This window comes from Podarcis liolepis, assembly GCF_965112155.1.
Source record: "Podarcis liolepis genome assembly, chromosome: 12".
Classification (NCBI taxonomy): domain Eukaryota; kingdom Metazoa; phylum Chordata; class Lepidosauria; order Squamata; family Lacertidae; genus Podarcis; species Podarcis liolepis.
This window is the reverse complement of record NC_139563.1, coordinates 30,284,618-30,306,678: the sequence shown is the minus strand read 5'-3', so window position 1 is coordinate 30,306,678 and position 22,061 is coordinate 30,284,618.

Below are 22,061 nucleotides of genomic sequence, written 5' to 3'. Positions count from 1 at the left end.
TCTCTAGTCTACACAGAAGTTAATTTAGGGCTGAAAGATTTTGGCCTTGGCAACCTTGAAGTTAGCAGCTGTGAGGGTGTGCTCTTGCCTTTAATCCTTTTCAGATGCTCTACATGCTTTGAAATGCTTTAGATGTTTTTGAAATTGCTTTGAAATGTTTTAAATATGCTTTATTTTACCTGGAATTATATTGTTTTAACTTTTTTGATGCTTGCTTCCCCAGAGGGATATAAATTTATTAATACTAGCAAATAAAACCATGCAACACTCGCTAGTATACTGCAAAGGTCAATATGTATTTTTGGACTGAACACTTTTACAATAGAAGATTTAAGATTAATCATATTTCATATGAATGCACAATATGCGGCTTAGTATAATGTTTAGTCTTTTACTTTTTAGAGCTTTGAATTACAGCAATCAACCTGGGAACTGGTAAAATTTGTATCTATGCCAATAAAGGAGATTGATTGATATTGAAATTTGTATCCAATACTGCTATCCCACTTGTACACTTCCTCCTCCCACCACAGTCCACCCCCCCCCCGCAATATATCTGCTCTGGAGGGTTGGGGCTACTCTGGAGAAGATTGGAGTATGTGACTATGGGAAAGAGAAAAGGTGGGACTCATATAATGTCCACTCTCTCCCCCTCTCTCCCACACAGTCTGTTCTACGGGTCTCCTCAACCCTTCAGAGCATATTTGAGGAAGGTATGGGTATACGAATGGGGATAACAGAGGGGGAGGTTCCATTGTGTAAGTGCAAATTCCTTGCACTGTCGGGATGCATTGGTTAGACACCACCCTATGGATTTCATCCAATGAGAATCAATTCCCTGTCATGCACCAGCTAAAGGCTTGCATCTTATACTTGCCTGGTTGCCTGGTTGGTTTTTCTCTTTTTCCAGCAATTGAGTTGTGCCATCTCCTTCTAAACTGAATTTAAGATGCCTCAACTGAAACGCCTCAAATTGGATGACACCTTTAAAAAAAATTGCAAGCATCCTGTAGAACAACTTTTCAACATCCAGAGTATTTTCAACAGTTATCAGAACATTATTTAGGCCCAAATCTATGTATGTATGTAAATTGGTGGGTGAAATCCCAAATAATATTTTTGATACATGCCCTTGTTTTTTTCTTTACTTAATATGCTCCCCAAATAATAATTGAAGGCAATTAATATATCTTAAAATTGCAAAGCTTGGAGAGGGACTCTTTTAATAAGCAGTTTTCTTTATTCAAATATTATCCACAAAATGTCACAGAAACCTTTAAATGAAATGTTATTGTGCATTAGGCAGCAGTTACATTTTACAAGGCAATTTCTAGTTTAACGTTTTAAAAATCACTAAAGGCTGTTATTTGAAATTATACTCAAATAAATGGAAGTTTTTATGAGCTTCTTCCCAATAAAGTTATACCAAAGGTACAGAAGTAGTGCTTGAATAAATAGCAATTGCATGTCATTAATGCAGTGCTTACATTTAATATTTAAATTATGCAAAGTTTAATCAAAAACAAAAAGAAATATGGATTGACTATTTACACTGGTTTATAGATTCATATGTATGTGTGCAGATATCTATCTCCCTATATGATAAAAATGTAAGAATGTTATCATGCAGTCCCCATTGCAGGATCTGTTGTGACACATCACAATCTTGGATTTGCACAAAGTCACAGAGGAACTAAAATGAAGACAGGTTGTATAACAACAGTGGTCGTGATGTGGAAATACTATGGGGGAAAGTGATGGTTTAAAACAACAGCAGAAATCTGAGTAAAGCAGGGATGGAGGTAATTCAATGGGAAATGGTGGTTTTAAACAACATCTGAGGTTTAAGCCAAGTGAGAGATATATTGTGAAAGATATACAGTCGTACCTTGGAAGTCGAATAGCTTCTGTTCTGGAAGTGCATTCGAGATCCGAAATATTCAACCTCCAAACTGCGGCTTCTGATTGGCTGCATGAAGCTCCTGCAGCCAATCGGAAGCCCCGGAAGCTCACTTCTGGTTTTTGATCATTCAGGAGCTGAGACGTATGACTTCCAAGGCATTTGGAAGCTGAGGTATAACTGTATCCATAGTACCTTCGCACAATTCATTTCACTGCTGGTACCATGTGTTACCTTCTATGTGAAGTTGAATTATGGCTTCATAATTTGCCTGAGGGTGAAATGGATGTTTAGTAGCTGCAATGTGTGGGAGGAGGAAGATGCAGGAGGTTACCATGAGGGTGGTTTGTGTGAAAGCAGGGTTGTGAGCAGAGGTGCAGCTCCTAGTATCTAAGTGCACAATATATAGAAATAGGAAGAACATTCCATACCTTCCCCATACATCCTGGATTGGATCCAGACTCAGCTTCCACAGGTGAGAAGATCCCCTGAGTGGATTTCCATTGCAGGAGGTGACTTTTACTGATGTGCCCATCTCCTGTAATCCCCAACTCCATCTCTCATGCCCTTCCAGGGGGTTATGGGATCCTACAGAGCCATGTGGGAGGTGGCAATAAGAGATGTGGCACTGAGGACTGGAAGGGAGGGAAGAATGTGCAAAAGCTGCCTTCTCCACATCCCTTTCTGCCAGTGGAATCCCTCATTGTATGAAAAGCCTTCTATGGACCATAAGGAGCCTATTCATTCATGAAAGGGATGTACCAGAAATCCTGAACACAGATTGTTTTTACATCTTACTGTTTGAACACATAACATACATTATGGAACAGTCTCTCCCCAGAATTGTAGTTCAATAGGGTCTGGAGGGCCACAGGTTGTCCACCCCATTTCATATGATGTGTGATGCTTGCCTGGGAATATCTAACATACAAAGAACAAACTATGTTTGAATGCGTGTTCTTAACAGACAAATACTGAGAGTGATAATTATGGTTAGTCATGGATTTAAAAAGCTTGAGTCCATTGACTTCAATGGGTTTACTCTGAGACTTATTTAGATGGCTATCACCTTGAATGCCTAATTGGTACACCCGACAGAATATTTGAAGGGAATCATTTCCACAAAGATGGCCTCACTGTATGAATAAATGATACAGCTTCACCATTGTGCGGAACTGAAATTTTATCTCTATAAACTAAGATTTTTACCTACGTATATAATTTTTGTTCATGCAGAAAATTGCATCTTTCCCCTTTGTTGAAACTGCTTGCAGGCTAGGGTTTAGGATTAAGCTTTCTGCAATTATTCCGGGACTATCATAACCTTAGGAACACCTTCCTGCAATGATTTTGGACATTACTTGCCACTGAGATTGGCTTTATAGAGGAACTTGAGCAGATGTAGAAGATTGGCACTACATTACTACTGTAATAATCAGCTGTATGCTATTAGCCTGTTACAGAGTAAAAAAGGTAAAAAAAAAAGGTAAAGGACCCCTGGATGGTTAAGTCCAGTCAAAGGCGACCATGGGGTGTGGCACTCATCTCTGCTTTCAGGCCAAGAGAGTCAGCGTTTGTCCACAGACAGCTTTCTGGGTCTTGTGGCCAGCATGACTAAACCGCTTCTGGCTCAATGGGACAGAGCACATGGAAATGCCATTTACCTTCCCGCCGCAGTGGTACCTATTTATCTACTTACACTGGTGTGCTTTCAAACTGCTAAGTTGGCAGAAGCTGGGACAGAGCAACGGGAGCTCAGCCCATCGCATGGATTCGAACCACCAACCTTCTGATCAGCAAGCCCAAGAGGCTCGTGGTTTAGACCACAGAACCTCCCACCCCCAGATACTAACCAGAATATATGCCCATTGCATTGTAGAGGGAATCAAAGGGCTTGGTTCTCTACTGCATCTAAGTCCTTTGCTTTCATCCTGTTGCTTCCTCCATCCATCAATAGGAAGAAATAATAGAGTTTCTGCAAACATTAAGTGAGCTGAAATTTCTCTGAAAAGAATTGTCTGAGGAATAAAAACTGTTGGAGATTTTTGTAGGAATATTTAGCAAAACGTGCCCTCCCCAATTTTGCCACCCACAGAGAGAATGTTGGGAAGCTGGCTTTCCTCAGCCATATTCTAAACCACCTTCATATAGAATTACAATCATTTAATCCAGATGTCACAATGGGTGAATGGCATGGATGAAATCCCTTTCTTCTAACAGAGGATGCTGCTAGAGTACCAGCTGAAGCTGCTGAAAGAAAATCTGGGCCAGGAGTAAAGCTGGATTTAGATGTAATTCCAAGTACAGAACCTTATCTTTGAGAGAGAGGGGGGGAGGAGTAATCCCATCTAAATTTCCCAATACTACCAGTTCCCAGAATCTTTACAGTCAATTGTATGGCAAGAGTGTGAAATGTTGAGCACAGGTGCTGTGTGTGGCCTCTAGACCTCTCTACCTTTCCCTCAGGTTTCTTCACAGGCCACACCCTCCCAGGTCACACCCCTCACTGGCTCTGTTGTGCCAGGCTCTCTGCCCTCTTCTTGTTATTTGACCTGGCTAGAATGTGCCCATGAGTTGTAATAATGTACCTGCAGCTCCCACCTTCCAAATTCACATTATATGAAAATTCGCTTATCCAAACATGATGAATTAGTACCCAAACCTCACTACACACACCACAGATTTAGATATCCAAGCAGCTGAAGTTCTCCCACTTCCTTACTTTGTGCTTTGCTGGTCAGCAACAACCATTTCAGGCAGAAACTGTGCAGGGATGGATGGAGGGAGAGAGATCTGACAACACTGGAAGCAGGAGAGATGAGACAAATCAGCTTTTCCTTTTCATTATTATTATTATTATTATTATTATTATTATTATTATTATTATTATTTTCTATACTGCCCTTCATCCGAGGATCACAGGGTGGTTTACAAAATAAAACACAAAAATACATTACATAGCAACAAATCAAACAATAACCCTCCTTTGCTTGTTGGCTGCAGACATTTCAGGGAGAAACCCTGGGGTGAGGGTGGAGAAATAAGACAAATCACGGATTACAAATGTTCTCATAGGAATCAATGGAAATCATGGACTCATTATCCAAACGCTTACCTAATGAACATTTCCAGGGAAAGCATTGTGTCTGGTGTGTGTCTTTTGTACCTTGATGGAGGGCACAGAATGATAGGTGCTTGACCACATCATATTTTGCCACACCCGCAGCTGGTATGTAGCTCTCCAGAAGGTTTGCCCATCAGGTAATGTGTTCCTTGGGCTGAAAAAGGTTCCCCATCCTTGTTGCCAACTGTCGCTTCTTCAACTGAAGAGCCCTTCTGAAGACTTAAATGCCCTACAGAGCACCTAAAAATAGATTAGCACCGTAATGTACCTTTTATCATGCTGGATTCACAAAGCCAATAAGCAGGTTTTATATATAGGCTGTACTATATAAGAGGATGCTGCTTTCTCAATATTTCTTTACTGTAGATTTCCAGCACGGTTAGTCATATCACTGTTGCTGGTTGTAATAGACCCAGACAAATATTAAACCCTCTCATACTGAGATTCCTTCACTGCCATGGCAGGCATGTGGGTCTCCCCTGGGGGCATTTAGTTTGTGATCAGCTTTAAAGGCTGTGCTTTCATATTGATCCTTTGCCTCAAAATGTCAACAGGTGTAAAGCTTGCCTCAAAACATCTCTCTCTCTCTGAATCCTTCACTCTAGTCAGGGGGAGAATTATTTATGAACAAAGCACTCCCATGAAGACAGATAGGTGGGAGATCAAATCTTACAAACCATTAAATGGTGTGTGTGTGTGTGTGTGTGTGTGTGTGTGTGTGTGTGTGTCTGTGTCCTTGGGGATTTCCTGTAGTTCAGTGGAAACAACATGTGTCAATATGCCAAATTAAATGACATTTTAAAAAAAATTGCTAATATTTTCAAAAGAGAGTTACAGGTATATCAGAGTTGCATGTGTTCATCCCATCCCATTTCCAAATTGTTCCTTACAGTCATACCTTGCTTTTTGAACAGCTTAGTTCCCGAATGTTTTGGCTCCTGAACTCCGCAAACCCGGAAGTGAGTGCTCTGGTTTGCAAGCGTTCTTTGGAACCGGAACGTCTGACAGGGCTTCCTGCAGCCAATCAGAAGCCACGCTTTGGTTTCCGAACATTTTGGAAGTCAAACGGACTTCCGGAATGGATTCCGTTCGACTTCCAAGGTATTATTATTATAAAATGGAAATTAGCTTTTGGGAAGTAAACAAGTTTCTGATTATTCAGTGTGTGAACTGAAGGTGTGAACTGTCTCCCCTGAAAAGCATTAGGTGATGTGAACATTCTTTTTTAAATTTATGAATCCATGCTCGCCCCTTCCTTCGCTTATGCATGTCGTCCTTTGATGCTACAGATCTGCACCAGCCATAAAAGCTAAGTCCAACATATTACAAAATATTTAGTTACATTTGATATTCTAGTTATTCTAGTTGAAATCAAAGAAAAACCTTAATTTAACATCAATACCCAGATGAACAGCTAATGTCATTGTTTGCACAACACACCATGAATAATTGCATTTATTTCAACAGATCTATACATATGAACCCATAACAAAAAAGAGAGAGGGGACAAGAATGTGCATTTTTATCACTTCTAGCTCTGATTAATCCTAGGCTCATTTAACAATATTCTGATATGTGAAATGCATCTCATCAAGAACCCGTAAAACTATCTAATAAATCAGACTGAGAAGGTCATACAAACACTATGATTAATAGTGTAATGACACACACATATTTTAATTAAAAAATTGAAAATATCCCCTTTCTATAATAGTTTGAAAAGTTCACTTAATTAAGCATAGTTGGTGATTAGCTAATTAATTTCATGATAACTTTCATTATGTGACTATATTGCAGTCAGTGCTTTATTCAAAGAACTTTAACACTGGCCTTTCTTATCCACATTCCTCCCGCTGGATGTGAATGCTTTCTAAAGCTATTTTGCTTTTTAGAGATTCAGATTTCTTTCTGGGGTTCTTTTCTTTTCTTTCATTCTGAAGCACTTTCGATCTACTGTTATAGGCTAGGAAATTACAAACATCATCAAAACTTCACGCGAGGAATAATGCATTTAAAAGCCTCTGGCATATTTGCTGGGCACAATTAGATTCACAATTCCTAAGCCAGGGCTGCAATCCTGCGCACAACTAGGCTGCCTAAATCTCATTGACTTCAGTGGGAATTAAGCAGCCCTACTGTATACAGGATTGGTGCGTGCAGAAAGGAATAGGAGTAGAGAGAAAGGGGTGTTCATAATATGGTATTATTTTTACTCTCGCTATGCGAACATTTGCAGTTGAGCCATGGCCAACAATGTCTCTTCACAGGACCAAACTACATATGATACTCACTTCTCTCTCTCTATGTCTACCTCTTAGATACAAAATGCTGAATTGATGAGAGCAGTCTGTAATTCGAGACTGGCACATGAGAAGGAAGTATTTCCCGTCTAATGGGATTTCCACTCAAAGTCACTCATGGAGGCTGTAACCCTATACACATTTAAGGTAAAGGTAAAGGGACCCCTGACCATTAGGTCCAGTCATTGCCGACTCTGGGGTTGCGGCGCTCATCTCGCTTTATTGGCCAAGGGAGCCAGTGTACAGCTTCCAGGTCATGTGGCCAGCATGACTAGGTCGCTTCTGGCGAACCAGAGCAGTACACGGAAACGCCGTTTACCTTCCTGCCGGAGCGGTACCTATTTATCTACTTGCATTTGACGTGCTTTCAAACTGCTAGGTTGGCAGTTTATGCATTTAGATAGGAGCAAATCCCACTGAACTGAAAGGAACTTACTTTTGAGTAGACACATATTGGATTGAACTGTTTGTTGGCTTTCCCCTACATGTGGGGTATTACTGTACAGAGTTTCATGTTTATCACTACATATGATCAGGAGTTAGGTATGGAAAATAAATTGAGTTCAGATTTTAATGAAAAACTAATTAACTCACATTGTTCTGAAAAGAATATGTGAACTGAAACTCCTATTTCCTTTGAAATCTCCAAATCGACCAAATAATGGGAAGTATCCAATGCAATTGGTCTGTTAGTGAAAGGATTGATGCACTTGTGCAGTAGAACTTCCCTCCTCTTCCCCCTCCCTCCCACATCCATATGTGCCCTACTCTACACCCCAAATCTGCTCTGCTGTTTTTTGGGAGCTGCCAGAACTGACTTAGGGTGTACCCGAGAACAGGAGAAATTTTGGAAGACATTGCTGAGTGCAACATTGGATGCCACCCAGGGTATATAGCCCTAACAGTTGTTGGTACATGTCGCTTGGAGGAGACCGTTATACCTGGAACATAGGAAGCTGCCTTCGTCAATCAAGCTCAGTACTATCCATGCTATGTGGCAGTGACTCTCCAGAGTCAGAGACAGGGGTCTTTCTTAGCTCTACCTGGAGATGCCACAAATTGAATCTGGGACCCTCTGCATGCAAAGTTACCACTGAACTGTGGTTCTTCACCCCTATGCCCAAAGATCCCTGGCCTTATATTGGATTTTGGAGGTGCCCTCAGAGGAACTGAACAGTATCTGTGTTCCTTTTTCTTGTACACTGAAGGGGGAAAAATAGCACTCCTTAGGTGTTGTGAGATTAATTAAACATATTGGCTATAAACAAGCTATGTCTGGAAAAAGATGAATAATTCCTCAAAATATCCTTGTACTGTGTACAAATATAGCAACCAAGCTGTGAAGTCTGTTATCTTTGATTATCCTCATTCCAAGTGAAACAAGAGAAGAAGGTTTCTTTATGAAACAGAAAATGTTTTAGTTCTTTCAAAAGTTCACCAAGAACATCCATTATCTTGGAAGTGACGGGAAGTCTTATGCAAAAGTTTGCAAATAGGTATGCAGATAAAGTAAAAATGGGTGGAGCTTCCAGATTGGGCTCTGTATTAAGCAGGGCTTTGTCCTCTATGGAAGGGAGAAGAAAATGCCACTGTGGAGGCAGGTGAACATCTGAGAAATCCTGGGAAGGGATTGTCTTACCTTGGATGAAGTATAGTAGTTGAGGGTTTCCTGCACTTTCTCAGCTTAAAAGGAAGTGACATTCAATCATAGCAAATGTGAGGCACTCTACATCCTCCTGCCAGAGTTTCCTGAGACACAATAGATGAATAAAAAGGTAAAGGGATCCCTGACCATTAGGTCCAGTCGTGACCGACTCTGGGGTTGTGGCGCTCATCTCGCTTTATTGGCCGAGGGAGCCGGCGAACAGCTTCTGGGTCATGTGGCCAGCATGGCTAAGCTGCTTCTGGCAAACCAGAGCAGTGCACGGAAACGCTGTTTACCTTCCCGCTGGAAGCGGTACCTATTTATCTACTTGCATTTTGATGTGCTTTCGAACTGCTAGGTTGGCAGGAGCAGGGACTGAGCAACAGGGGCTCACCCCATCACGGGGATTTGAACTGTCAACCTTCTGATTGGCAAGTCCTAGGCTCTGTGGTTTAACCCACAGCATTACCCAATGATGGCTAAAGGCCGTACGTGGCTACTAGCCATGATAGCTATGATCTGCCTCCACAGTTGGAGGCAGTAATGCTTCTGAACAGTAGTTGCTGGAAACCACAGGGTGGGGGGGGGGGGGAGAACACTAGTGCTGAAATCCTGCTTATAAGTGTCCCAGGCACCTGGCTGGCCATTGTGGGAACAGGATGCTAGACTAGATGGGGCATCGGCCTGGTCCAGCAGGCTCTTCTTATGCTCTTAATGACCATGAGAGTGATGCTAGATTCTCTACTTGCTGATGCTGCTTTGAATTAAACACTAAGCATCTAATTTACAGAGCTAGTTTTTCCAGAGAGAACAAGACCAATGGGAACGGGAATATTTAATACTCTGCACACAAAGTCCATAACCTGTTTATGTTCCTAAATGATTCAATATTTTAAAAAGGTTGCTTTATTTTATTGCAATCAAAGTAGCACTCAAACGGCACTGAGGTTCTTTTATACGTCTGCAGCATTTAAATTCTCCCAGAGTGAGCAGTACAGCTCACAAAGCATTTAAATTGGGTTTGGTGTAGGATTGCCAGGCTTGAGGGGTGAAATCAGCATTTCATTCTTGGAGAACAGCTTGGGCTGCTTATGTAAGACAGACAGGTATGAGTTCAAAGATTCTAAAAGGATGACTTTAGTCAGGACAAGTATTTGTCAATGTTCCAGATATCATGAGGTCCCAGATATTTGCTTGGATTCACACCCTCCCCCCAAAATAATAATAATAATCTTGAACTTTTTTTATTCTGATCTTCTCTTAAAAGAAAAATGTGTAATTTAATTAGGGATGGTTGAATTCTACCCTGATTAGAATTCAAAAACAGTGCCCCAAACTCAATCAAATTTCATGTTTCAAGTCATTACAGTGGTACCTCGGGTTAAGTACTTAATTCGTTCCAGAGGTCCGTTCTCAACCTAAAACTGTTCTTAACCTGAAGCACCACTTTAGCTAATGGGGCCTCCTGCTGCCGCCGTGCCACCGGAGCCTGATTTCTGTTCTTATCCTGAAGCAAAGTTCTTAACCTGAAGCACTATTTCTGGGTTAGCGCAGTGTGTAACCTGAAGCGTATGTAACCCGAAGCGTATGTAACCCGAGGTACCACTGCATACCTTGACTCATTATATCATTGACATTTACCTACAAGCCCCCATGAGGGTCTAGAATTACCCAGGGCCCCAATATGAAGCTAAGTCAATTTTGGAGTGGAATTAAGCCAACTTCTAGCTTCATGATCACTTAGAAAGCTGTCATTGCTTCACTTGGCTCAGTATCTTCTACACAGACTGGCAGCTGTTTCCCCAAGTTTCAGGCTAAGGTTTGCATGCAAATAAGATGCTCAGCCGAGAGGGAGAATGATGCCTCCTCGCTGGCTTTTGTGTCGCTGTAATATCCTCTGCAGTTTCACCTGCCACTGTTGACATTTTGAGACTAAAAGGTATGAAGCAGGGAATCTCAATAAGATCACTCCTCCATTTTCAGAAACAAAAAGCAACGTAAAGAACTAGTGAAGCATTCAACTTCTGAATATAAAAATGAAGAACAGTCTAGACTGAATCCTACCATACTCAAATATATTACCTGTAAAAATGCCGTATTTGGAAGCACTTCATGTTTGCTTGCTTCATCAAATGTTTAAGGTACATTCTTGCTGTATCTTTAAGGTATTGCCCTATTTGCTGATATGGGTATATGCTAGATGATTGATAAATAGTTGTAGACTGCCTAAGGATGTCATCAGTCAGGAATGTTGCTGATTCTGTTCAACACACTTTTATAATGTGTTGGGTTTCTGGGTTGTCAGCTAAATCACCCTCAACCCACCGGAAGAGTCATTCACATTCCTATAGTCCATTAACTAGGGCACTGGTATTGGGTAGGGGTAATTTCAAGTCAAGGTGGCAATTGTGCTTGCCTTCGGGAGTTTGTGTTTTTAAAGATTTCTTTTTCTAATACATGCAAATGAAGAAACTGATTGTGCAGGTTTAAAAGATTCTTAACATCATAATAAAGTTAGTCAAACTCTCTCTCAGCTTCCACTTGTACACCCAACCAAAGCAAATCTAAAACTGTCCAGTTAGTAATCTGCTCATCAGGATTGACTTGGCATTGCCTGATGACAGGCTGGAACGAACCTACCCGAGTGGCAGCCGTGGCACCCCATGGGTTTCGAGCATGGTGGAGAGTGGGGCAGGAGATTGATTGGGGGTGAGTATCTTTCTAAAGCCCAGGCAGAGAGTGCCCTAGGAACTGACCATCACCCAAATCTGCTCCTCAGTCAGCACAGACTGACATTGGGAGATTTTTTTGTGTGAGGGAGAGGGTAGGCTATCTTTATTTATTTATTTATTATCACTACTGTCTTTCTTTTTCTTTTGAATTTTTGTGCCCCAAAGAATTTTGCACCCAGGGCAACAGCCCTGTCCATGCTTTGCCACTGATCTGGAGGACCCCTCACTTAGGATGACACAGGATCTTTATCACACTAGCCCTGGTATGCCCTGGTTGAAGGAGCCAAGATGGTGCACAACTTTTTATTTTAAGTCACTTAGTTTTTAACTGAGCTCCTGACTTCCCTTTTTGCTTAGTTTCAGGGGTTTTTCCACTTTGGTATTAATTGTAGTTTTATTTTCTTGTGAAAACTGGTTCGTGTTTTTGTCAATTTTCTTGTTGGAGCAGCTGTGAGGAGAATCAGCTTAAAAATATTTGAAGCAACAGCCAACACAAAGTGCTAAGCAGTTTCAATGCTTTATGAAAAACAGAGGCAGGGGTCTTCAATACCCCATTGTGGGTTTTTGGCTTTCAAAAACTTCAACAGACAGTGTGGCAATGAAAATAATTACTGTGAATAATTTGCCAAGTGGTTAGTACGAACAATTCACTGAATTGTTTGCTGAAGTAAAACCATGCTCTTATAAAAAGGACCATGGGAGGATCTGTTTACTGTGCAAGTGGATCAAATCTCACCTCTCTTTTCTCTCTCTCACCTTTCCAAGCCATTTGATCGTTTGAAGCATCTCTCTTTGCTCTAGAGAAAGTCAGTGGGACATCTACAGGGGAACTCTATGGAGCAGAGAAATACAGCAGCTGCAGCAAGGCTGATTACAACTTTGGCTTCACCTAAATGCCACTGTTGTCTGAAATATGTGATCTGGTTCTTGGTTCACCACACACGCTTTCAGTTCACACCAGCAATTTCTCTATAGGTGACAGCAGCTGGCAAGCCAGATTTTCAGGTGAGGCACATTGATGGAAATCCATTGGCAGAGATGCTTTAGTTTTGATAGTTTTGGTTCACAATTAATGTTTTATCGTGGACTACAGAATTGTTCTTCCCAGACTGCTCTCTCTCTCTGTGTGTGTGTGTTTGTGTGTATGATGATATGATAATGATTTTGCCTTTGTCTGCATCCCTTGAAAGGGGTGGAACACAAGGCCAAGGCTTGTCAGCTACCTTGCATGGGTAGCTCAGTCATTTTGTGTTCCTTTTCTTAAACTTGTCGTAGAGGAGGAGTTTCTGTGAGTACTCTGCACTGCTGTATCAGTGGCTTCACCTGGCCTTTCCCCATATAAATAGCCAGGTTCAGTGTGGTTCAAGGATTGGTGAATCATTCTGAACATTCATGAGGACCCAAAGGATTTCAAAGGAGGATTTCCCAAAGCTTATTCAAGGCTCAAGAGGACTTGGAGCTTGGAGTCATCACCCCCCCTGGATAGTCTCAATATACCAGCTCAGGGCTGATGATCCTGCTAGTCTTCTGCAAACATTTCAGTGGTGTGGGCAATGAGGAGCAAGGTCCACTTATATGATTCATCAGGTATATGTAGCCTGGGTGGTGATGGTGTTGGTCATTCAAAATAATTGCTTGGAATGGCAGTCCCTAGACCTTACCCTGGTAGCAAGTATACCTGCAGAGTTTAGTGAGGTTGACCTTCACTAGTTAAGAGAATTTCAATGAAAACTGCTGTGGTCAGTAGTTTGACCCATTTGCTGTATCTCAAGTCCTCATTCCAGAGACATGGGGGCAATAAGATGTTCAGCAAAGTAGAAATATCTGTGGGAATGAAATGGATATGTTTCACACTTTCCTACTTCATAATGTACATTCTTGTGCAAATTAATTGAAACAAAGCATGTTTTCTATCTTACTCGTAATTGTGTACTCAAAACAAACATAAAAAGTCAGTTGATCATTACGGTGTCGGAAGCCTGCAGCCAATAGAAGGAATGATGTGCTCGCCACAATATATTGAGGTTCTATGAAAGAGAGTTATTCCAGAGCTGGAAAAGAGGTATCCTGACAGTACTGGGATATTGCAGCAGGACCTAGCCCCCTGTCACACATCAAAAGTGGTAAAGAAATTAATGACAGAGCAGCAAATACAGGTACTTGATTGGCCAGGGAATTCCCCAGACGTAAATCCCATTGAGAATTTGTGGGCTATATGCAAAAATCACCTCCATGCTGTAGACTGCATGACCATGGAGAACCTCATTCAGGCGCTGATTCAAGTGTGGTATAGGGCAGTGTTTCCCAACCTTTTTTGGGCAAAGGCACACTTGTTTGATGAAAAAAATCTCGAGGCACACCACCATTACAGCCCCATGACGTCAGCGCGCAGCGTCACGCCGGGAGGGACGCACGAAAGTGTAAGTTTCAAATTTTTTTCCCTCCCCCTTGCCGGGGAACCTCCAAGCTTTGGGGGTGGGGGGGAGGAGGCAGCAAAGCGAGGCAGGAAGGAGAGCGCGGCTTGGCTGAGTGAGCTTTGGCAGGGGCAGGGAATGAGAGCCACGAGGCGGGCGCTGCGGACGGAGGCGCTGCCCGCCGAGCTCACAGGCAGCCAGGCAGGCAGACGGCGAGAGCCCCGCGCTGGGTGGCCTCTCCTCGCCGCCGCCGCCCCGCCTCTCGCCGCCCGACTCGTCCGCCTCCCTCCAGGCAACATCTCGCGGCACACCAGGCAACATCTCGCGGCACACTAGTGTGCCGCGGAACAGTGGTTGGGAAACACTGGTATAGGGATCCGAAAATCAACAGTGACCATTTGAAACTAGTAGACACCATGCCAAACCGTGTTCAAATGCTACTTAAAAATAGCTGCGGTCATATCCATTACTAATGTACGTATATGTGAGTTTTGTACATGTATATGTGAGTTTTGTACAATAAACTACATTGTTTCTTTCAATTAATTTTCACAAGGGTGTATTTATAGAATCATAGAACTGTAGAGTTGAGAGTGAACGAAAGAGTCATCTAGTTCAGGTGAGAAAAGGAAGAAAAAGAACATCCCAGAAGGTTTCTCATAGAAAACGTCTCCTGGCAAATTTTGGCACAGCTGTGGTTCCTGTCATGAATGGTGAGAATCATCTTACCAAGAGATTATGGGAGTTCTGGTCCCAAACTGAAAAACTTACAAAGTGACAGGAAAGTACAGTCTGTATGTTGTGATTCTAAATACAGTTGACACTCTGCCATTATTTTTATATGAGCTGGCGAGTTCCACAATGCCAAGAGAGTCTTGTTAGAGCTAATTGCCTGACCTCTTATTTTTTATTTTATTTTTCTCTAAATAGATCACAGAGCTGGATTTTAATTGGTTGTTATATTACACGTCCACTGTTGACATAAGGGGATCTTTTTAAGTTAACATGATCTATTACAGTGTTGCTCTCTCCTCAGCCAAAGCATACAATTTTAATAGATACTGTGTTTCTTTACCCTAAAAGGGGGGGGGCACACACCCTAAAACATACTAAAGAAACTGTGTTATAATCACAGAACCCATTTGGGAAATCATGTTTCAAAGAATAAAATTGTCCCCGTATACCTACTTTTTGCTATTTCCCATTTACATGCCCTTTTGATGTGAGAGTCTGCTGAATCCAAACCTAGATATGTGCCCTGCCTTTTAGTAGACAATTTATTTTCCAAACCAAAAACCTATCCCCCAAATTAACCACTAAGGGTGCTTATTGAAAGTAAGATGTAAAACACAAAAGTTGTTGCTATTAAACAAATAAAATTAAATTACGGAAAGTAAAAGAGAACAAACCTTTTCAGAAGTCATATCACTTTGGATTTCACCTTGAGTGAATTGCTATCAGAAGTGGGGGACCATTTCCAGACCGAGGGCCATATACCAATCTGGATAATGTTCTTGGGGCCACCTGCCAGTATTGGGTGTGGCTAGAGGGAAACGTAGGCAAAGCCTTTTACATTTGCACAGTGAGCTAGGTTCTACACAAACTGACACATCATAACCCTGAACTGCCCTGTTTAAACGGAGACATCCTGTTTTGGGGCTCTCACGTGAGGATAGGTGGCACCCGAAAATGGATGAGATCGCAGTTGCACATTTTTTAGCTCCATACTCTCATGCTGGTCACGTGACTCACCTGAGAGCATGGCACGGAAGATACGCAGCCCAGTTTTTGGCCTGGATTTGTTGGAGGCTGTGTGAAACATTACTGTCAGGGGTTTAGGAGCAGAAGCACGGGCAAGGGAGGAAACAGAGAGCGAAGGGGAGGAGGCAGAAGAAAAGATGAGTGACGACGACGACCCGAGATCTCCTAGTCTTTCCAGTGAATCAGAGGATTCACAGAAAGGAGCACCAGTGGCGAGGGCAAGGGGGGAGTCTAGGGGGGCACCCCAGGAAGACAGAGCCAGAGAGGACTCAGGGGGGAGCAGCTGGAAATCGGGACCAGCGTCACCGCCAGGAAGCAGGGAAGAGGAAGGGAGCCAGGGGGGAAGCGCTGGCAGCTCACCACAGGAGGGAGGACATGAGTCAGGAGTGGCCACACCTCCACAGGAGGGAGGACATGAGTCGGGGATGGCCACACCTCCATCGGGGAGCGAAGAAACGGTTGAGAGGAAAGTGGAAGGTTGGGCGCGCGCGCCAAGTTCAAATGCAGAGGAAGGCGGCGCAGTAAGCAGCCCCGAAAGAGAGCCAGGTCCTAAAGCCCGGCGCAAGGAGGCAGGAGGGTCTGGGTCAGCGTCAGAAGAATCCCGGAAGGAAGAAGCCCCGGGGGGTAGAGGGACCCAGAGGAGGACAGTCAGGAGGAAAAGGTGGAGCAAGGCTAGGATATTAAGTTGGTGCACACAGGGCGGAGACTCAGACGGAGCTTCGCCGACCTAGCTACTAGGCGTAGAGTTGCGCGCAGCAGCGTGAGAATGGAAACTGTAATTCAATAAAGACTTTTACTTAATGACCGCTGGCTAGCGTGATCCTCTGCGAGCTAGGATCTTCAAGCAGCTCTGACAGTAAGCTCCGTCTCTACTTGTGGGCATCTACAGCCTCGAGGAGGGGAGAGACACAGGTGCCTACTAGCAAGCTCACGAACGGCAGACGACATGACGGCTGAGCAGCAGATAGAGGAACTCAGAAACGCGGTGGCACAACTGAACGCCGAGGCTCTAGCATCCAGGAAGAGGGAGGAGGAAGCAGCCGCAGCCTGCAGGGATCTCCAGGTCAGGTTAGACGTGCTGACAAAGCAGACACCCCGGCAGGAGGGCATTGGGTTGGCGAGACGGACAGGCGGGCTGGTCTCTCACTTCGATGGGAACCTGCAACAGTATCCCAACTTTAGAGCCGACGTACTGTGCGCACTGCAACTGCTGCATAAAGACTTTAGAGATGAACAAGAGAGAGTGGGGTTCATCATGTCCCATCTGCATGGGGATGCGAGAGCATGGCTACGCAATTTATGGAGAGATAAGGATCCGGCGCTACAGAATGCAGATGCCTTTATTAAAGCAATGGATGGGTGTTTTTTATCAAGTATTGACGTGGATCTTGCACGGAAGGAGGTGCATGGGCTGAGACAAGGGAGGGCCAGCGTCAGGCAGTACCATGCCCGCTTTTTCGCCTTGGTCAGTGCCCTGGAATGGGACAGAGATTCGGCTCCTGTAAGAGACCTCTTTTGGGAGGGGCTGCATAACTCGATTAAAGATGAGATCGCCAGGGGGGAGAGACCCCGAACCACCCAGGAGGTCGTTCAGAGGGCACTGGCAGTGGGGGTGAGGCTGGAAGGACGTCCGTGGAACAGGGACGAAGGGCGTGGAGGGCGCGAACCAGCCGGGGGCCCCTCCTTCTTTCCCAGGGAAGCAGCGCGGGCGCAATCCACGCCTCCGCCAGGAGGAGGAGCCGAACCTATGGAGGTGGGAGGTGCAAGGGCTCAGTCAGCAACCAGAGCCCTAGCACCAGCAGCAGTGAAAGCGAAGCCTCCTAGAGGGAACAGGAAGTGTTACGTCTGTGAGGAGCCAGGGCATATGGCGAAAGAGTGTCCCCAGAGGCCCCACAAGCTCACTGCAGCCTCAGCAATGGTGACTGCAGCAACACAGCAAGGAGGACCACAGCAGGGAAACGAGGCTGTCTGGCTGGAGGAAGAGGCACTGGGGCCCAGCCAGACGTGTTAGTGACACAGTCCCCAGCGATTTTACAGCCCGTGAACCCCCTCCCGCCCAAACCAGTAGTGAGGCTCACAGCGTCTCTCCAACTGCCCAATGGAATCACCATGGACGTGCCAATCACCATTGACTCAGGCAGCAATGCGGACTTTATAGGGCAGGACTTTGTCGACAGGCACGCTGTGCAGTTGCTGCCGGCCACACTGCCCCTGCAGGTTGTCACGGTGGATGGCAGGGAGCTGCTCGGGGGGCAAGTGGTGAAGCAGACGCCACCAATGGTGATGCGACTTGGGAATCACAGAGAAATCATCAGCTTCAACGTCACTCGACTATCTGACACGCCCATTGTATTGGGCATGAGTTGGCTGGACAAGCACAGCCCAGCGATGGCTTGGTACCAGAGGCAGCTGACCTTCGGCTCTTCCTTTTGTGCTGAACACTGCATCGTGCCCAGGCAGGAAGGAGAGGAAGAGGAGTCACAGCTGCTGCTAGGCACGCTGCAAGCGATTCCACACAAGTACGCTGAATTTTTGGAAGTTTTCTGCGAGAAGGAGGCAGACAGGCTACCCCCTCACAGACCATATGACTGCAAAATTGACCTGCTGCCGGGGGCGGCGCTGCCTAAAGGGAAACTGTATTCCATGTCAGAGGACGAACTGCAGGAACTCAAAGAGTTCATTGACCATAATTTGCAACGCGGCTTCATCCGGGAGTCCAGGGCAGTGGGGGGCAGTCCCGTATTCTTTGTTAAGAAGCGGGACACGCCCCAGAAAAGACTGGTAGTGGATTACAGGATTTTGAACAGTCTGACTAGGCCATCGGACTTTCCCATGCCCCGTATTGACGACCTCCTCGCAAAGGTACGGAAGGGCAGAGTGTTCACCAAGTTGGACCTGCGGGGGGCGTACAACCTCATTCGCATGCGGGAAGGAGATGAGTGGAAGACAGCCATGTTCACGCCACTGGGGACCTACGAATATAGAGTTATGCCTTTTGGATTGCAAAATGGCTCCCACGTTTTTCAAGCGTTTATGCATCACGTGTTGGCGGGACTTCTCTACAAGACGTGCGTCTGTTTCTTAGATGACATCCTGATCTTTTCGGAGTCGCAGCAGGAGCATGACGGACACGTCAAGGAAGTGCTGAGCAGGCTAAAGCAACATAGGCTCTACGCCAAGCTGGAGAAGTGCCAATTTGACGTGCCGGAGGTGGATTTTCTGGGCTACAAGCTGTCTGACAAGGGGCTCGCCATGGACAGCGCCAAGGTTCGAGCGGTGTTGGATTGGAAGAGTCCGCGCAACCGGAAGGAGGTCCAACGGTTTGTCGGCTTTGCGAACTTCTATCGCAAGTTTATCAAGGGCTTCGCGATGCAGACAGCGGCCATCACTGACACGCTTAGCTCCAAGAAGAAGAAGTTCGTTTGGACAGCGCAGGCGGAGCAGTCCTTTCAGGCACTCAAGCGTCTCTTCGCGTCGGAAGAGCAGCTGCTTCATGTCAACCCCAGCAAGCCGATGAGGGTGGAGACAGACGCCTCGGACAGAGCCGTGGGGGCGGTCCTGTTGCAGAAAGACCCGCAGGGGGTGTGGCGACCGGGAGCGTTTTACTCCAGGAAGCTCAGCAAGTCCGAACAGAACTACACCATCTGGGACAGGGAGTTGCTGGCCATTCACGCAGCGTTCAAGGCGTGGAGGCACTTTCTGATCGGCGCCAAGCACACGGTGCAGGTTTGCACGGACCACAAGAATCTAGAGCACTGGCGCACGGCACAGTTCCTGAACCAGAGGCAGATACGTTGGGCTGAGTTCTTTGCAAACTTCGACTTCCGAATAGAGTATGTCCCGGGGGACACCAACATCATGGCAGACGCTCTCTCCCGTAAGCCACAGTATCTGGAGGACGCAACGCCAGCGGCCGCCATGCACATCTTCGCACCAGCAGTGTGGGCGTGCGCCGCGGCGACCGTGGACCTAGAGGCGGTGCGACGTGCGTTGCAGGAGGACTCCTTCGCACAAGCAAAGATGGCAGAGGTGCAAAGGGGCAAGGCAGCGGCCGACGGTTTCCGGCTACGAGATGGATTGCTCATCCGAAAAGGGGCCATCTACGTGCCGGGAGACGAACTTCGAGCCAAGGTGCTGCAGCAGCTGCACGACGCGCCCACGGCCGGGCACTTTGGCAAGGAGAAGACGGTGGACTTAGTAGCCAGGGATTTCTGGTGGCCTGGAATGAGAGGGGAGGTCGCAGACTACGTGGCGAGGTGCGACACCTGCCAGAGGGCCAAACCAGTGCACAAACCGCCGGCCGGACTGTTGGAACCGCTGCAAACTCCGGTCGAACCTTGGGAAAGGGTGGCTCTGGACTTTGTCACGGATCTGCCCAGCTCAAGGGGCAAGACGGCAGTGCTGGTGGTGGTGGACCTGTTTTCCAAGATGGCGCATTTCATTCCGTGTGCGAAGGTGGCCACGGCGGAGCAAACCGCCAAACTGTTCATAGACCACGTGTTCAAGGTTCATGGTCTGCCACGGTCTATTCTGTCCGACCGGGGGCGGCAGTTCATCTCGAATTTCTGGCAGAAGCTGATGGGCTTCCTGAACGTCAAGATCAACCTGGCGTCGGCGAGACACCCGCAGACCAACGGGCAAGCGGAGCGGGTCAATGCCATCATGCAGCAGTACCTGAGATGTTATGCAAATCAACAGCCTGCGACGTGGGTGGATTACCTACCGCTTGCCGAGTTCGCCTACAACAACACGAAGCACGTGTCCACGGGGGTCACGCCGTTCTTCGCCAACAACGGGAGGCACCCCAGAACCTTCCCGGGACTGGAAAGAATGGGGGAGGGGGAGCCGCAGACAGCAGATGCGTTCGCGTCGGAGCTGCAGGAGGTCCACGATCAGCTGAGGCGCCACCTGGAGCTGGCCAAGCACGCATACAAGGTACGAGCAGACAAGCACAGAAGGGTTGGAGAAGAGCTCCACGTGGGAGACTGGGTTTGGTTAGCAGCCCACGCAGTGCCGGCCAGGTCGTTGGCCAAGAAGAAACTAGGGCATAAGCAACTGGGGCCCTACCAAGTCGAAGAGCAGGTCAACCCGGTAGCTTTCAGACTGGCACTTCCGGAGGGTTCCAGAATGCATCCGGTATTCCACAGATCGGTGCTCACTCCCTACAAGGCACCGCACAGGTTCCAGGAACCCGGAACAGCGCCGAGTCCGGTCAGAGACAGAACAGGGCACGCGGAAGTGGCACAGAAGGAGCGCATCAACGAAGTCACTGAGATTTTGGACTCCAGATGGGGGGAAGAGGGGGTAGAATACTTTCTCGCCAAGGAGGGCACCCCGGCCAGTGCGAACAGCTGGGTGCCGGGCTACGCCTTGGACGAACCTCTCCTCAAAGACGAGTTTCATGCCCTCTTTCCCCATAGACCTATGCCAGCAGAATATTTTGACGACTGGCTTTTCACGCCCACACTTTCGGCCAGCACTTTCCGGGGGTTCGACTCGGACGAGGACCCGACACAAGACGTCCGTTCCCCGGAGGGGTCACCCTCGGGATCTGCATCAGAACCCTCGTATTGGTGGGACGATAGGCCAGAGGAGCAGTGGCGCAGACGGTGGCTGGAAGGCCCAGGACGAGCAACACCGACAGGAGGAAGTGAGGGAGAGACGGACATGGACGTTTTCGGGGACGACCCTGGTTTCGAGCACGGCGGCACAGAGATGGAAGCGGAGGTGACTGTCGTCGACGAGAGCGGGGAGGAAGACCCGGGAGACTTCAGATGGAGGCCTGCCACGGGAAGCGACCGATACCCGACGTTCGTCCCTTTGCAACAGCAGCCCCCAGCTCCAGCACCGGAAGGAGGGGAGGGGGGAATGGGGGGCTTCGAGGGGGGGATGGATGTCAGGGGTTTAGGAGCAGAAGCACGGGCAAGGGAGGAAACAGAGAGCGAAGGGGAGGAGGCAGAAGAAAAGATGAGTGACGACGACGACCCGAGATCTCCTAGTCTTTCCAGTGAATCAGAGGATTCACAGAAAGGAGCACCAGTGGCGAGGGCAAGGGGGGAGTCTAGGGGGGCACCCCAGGAAGACAGAGCCAGAGAGGACTCAGGGGGGAGCAGCTGGAAATCGGGACCAGCGTCACCGCCAGGAAGCAGGGAAGAGGAAGGGAGCCAGGGGGGAAGCGCTGGCAG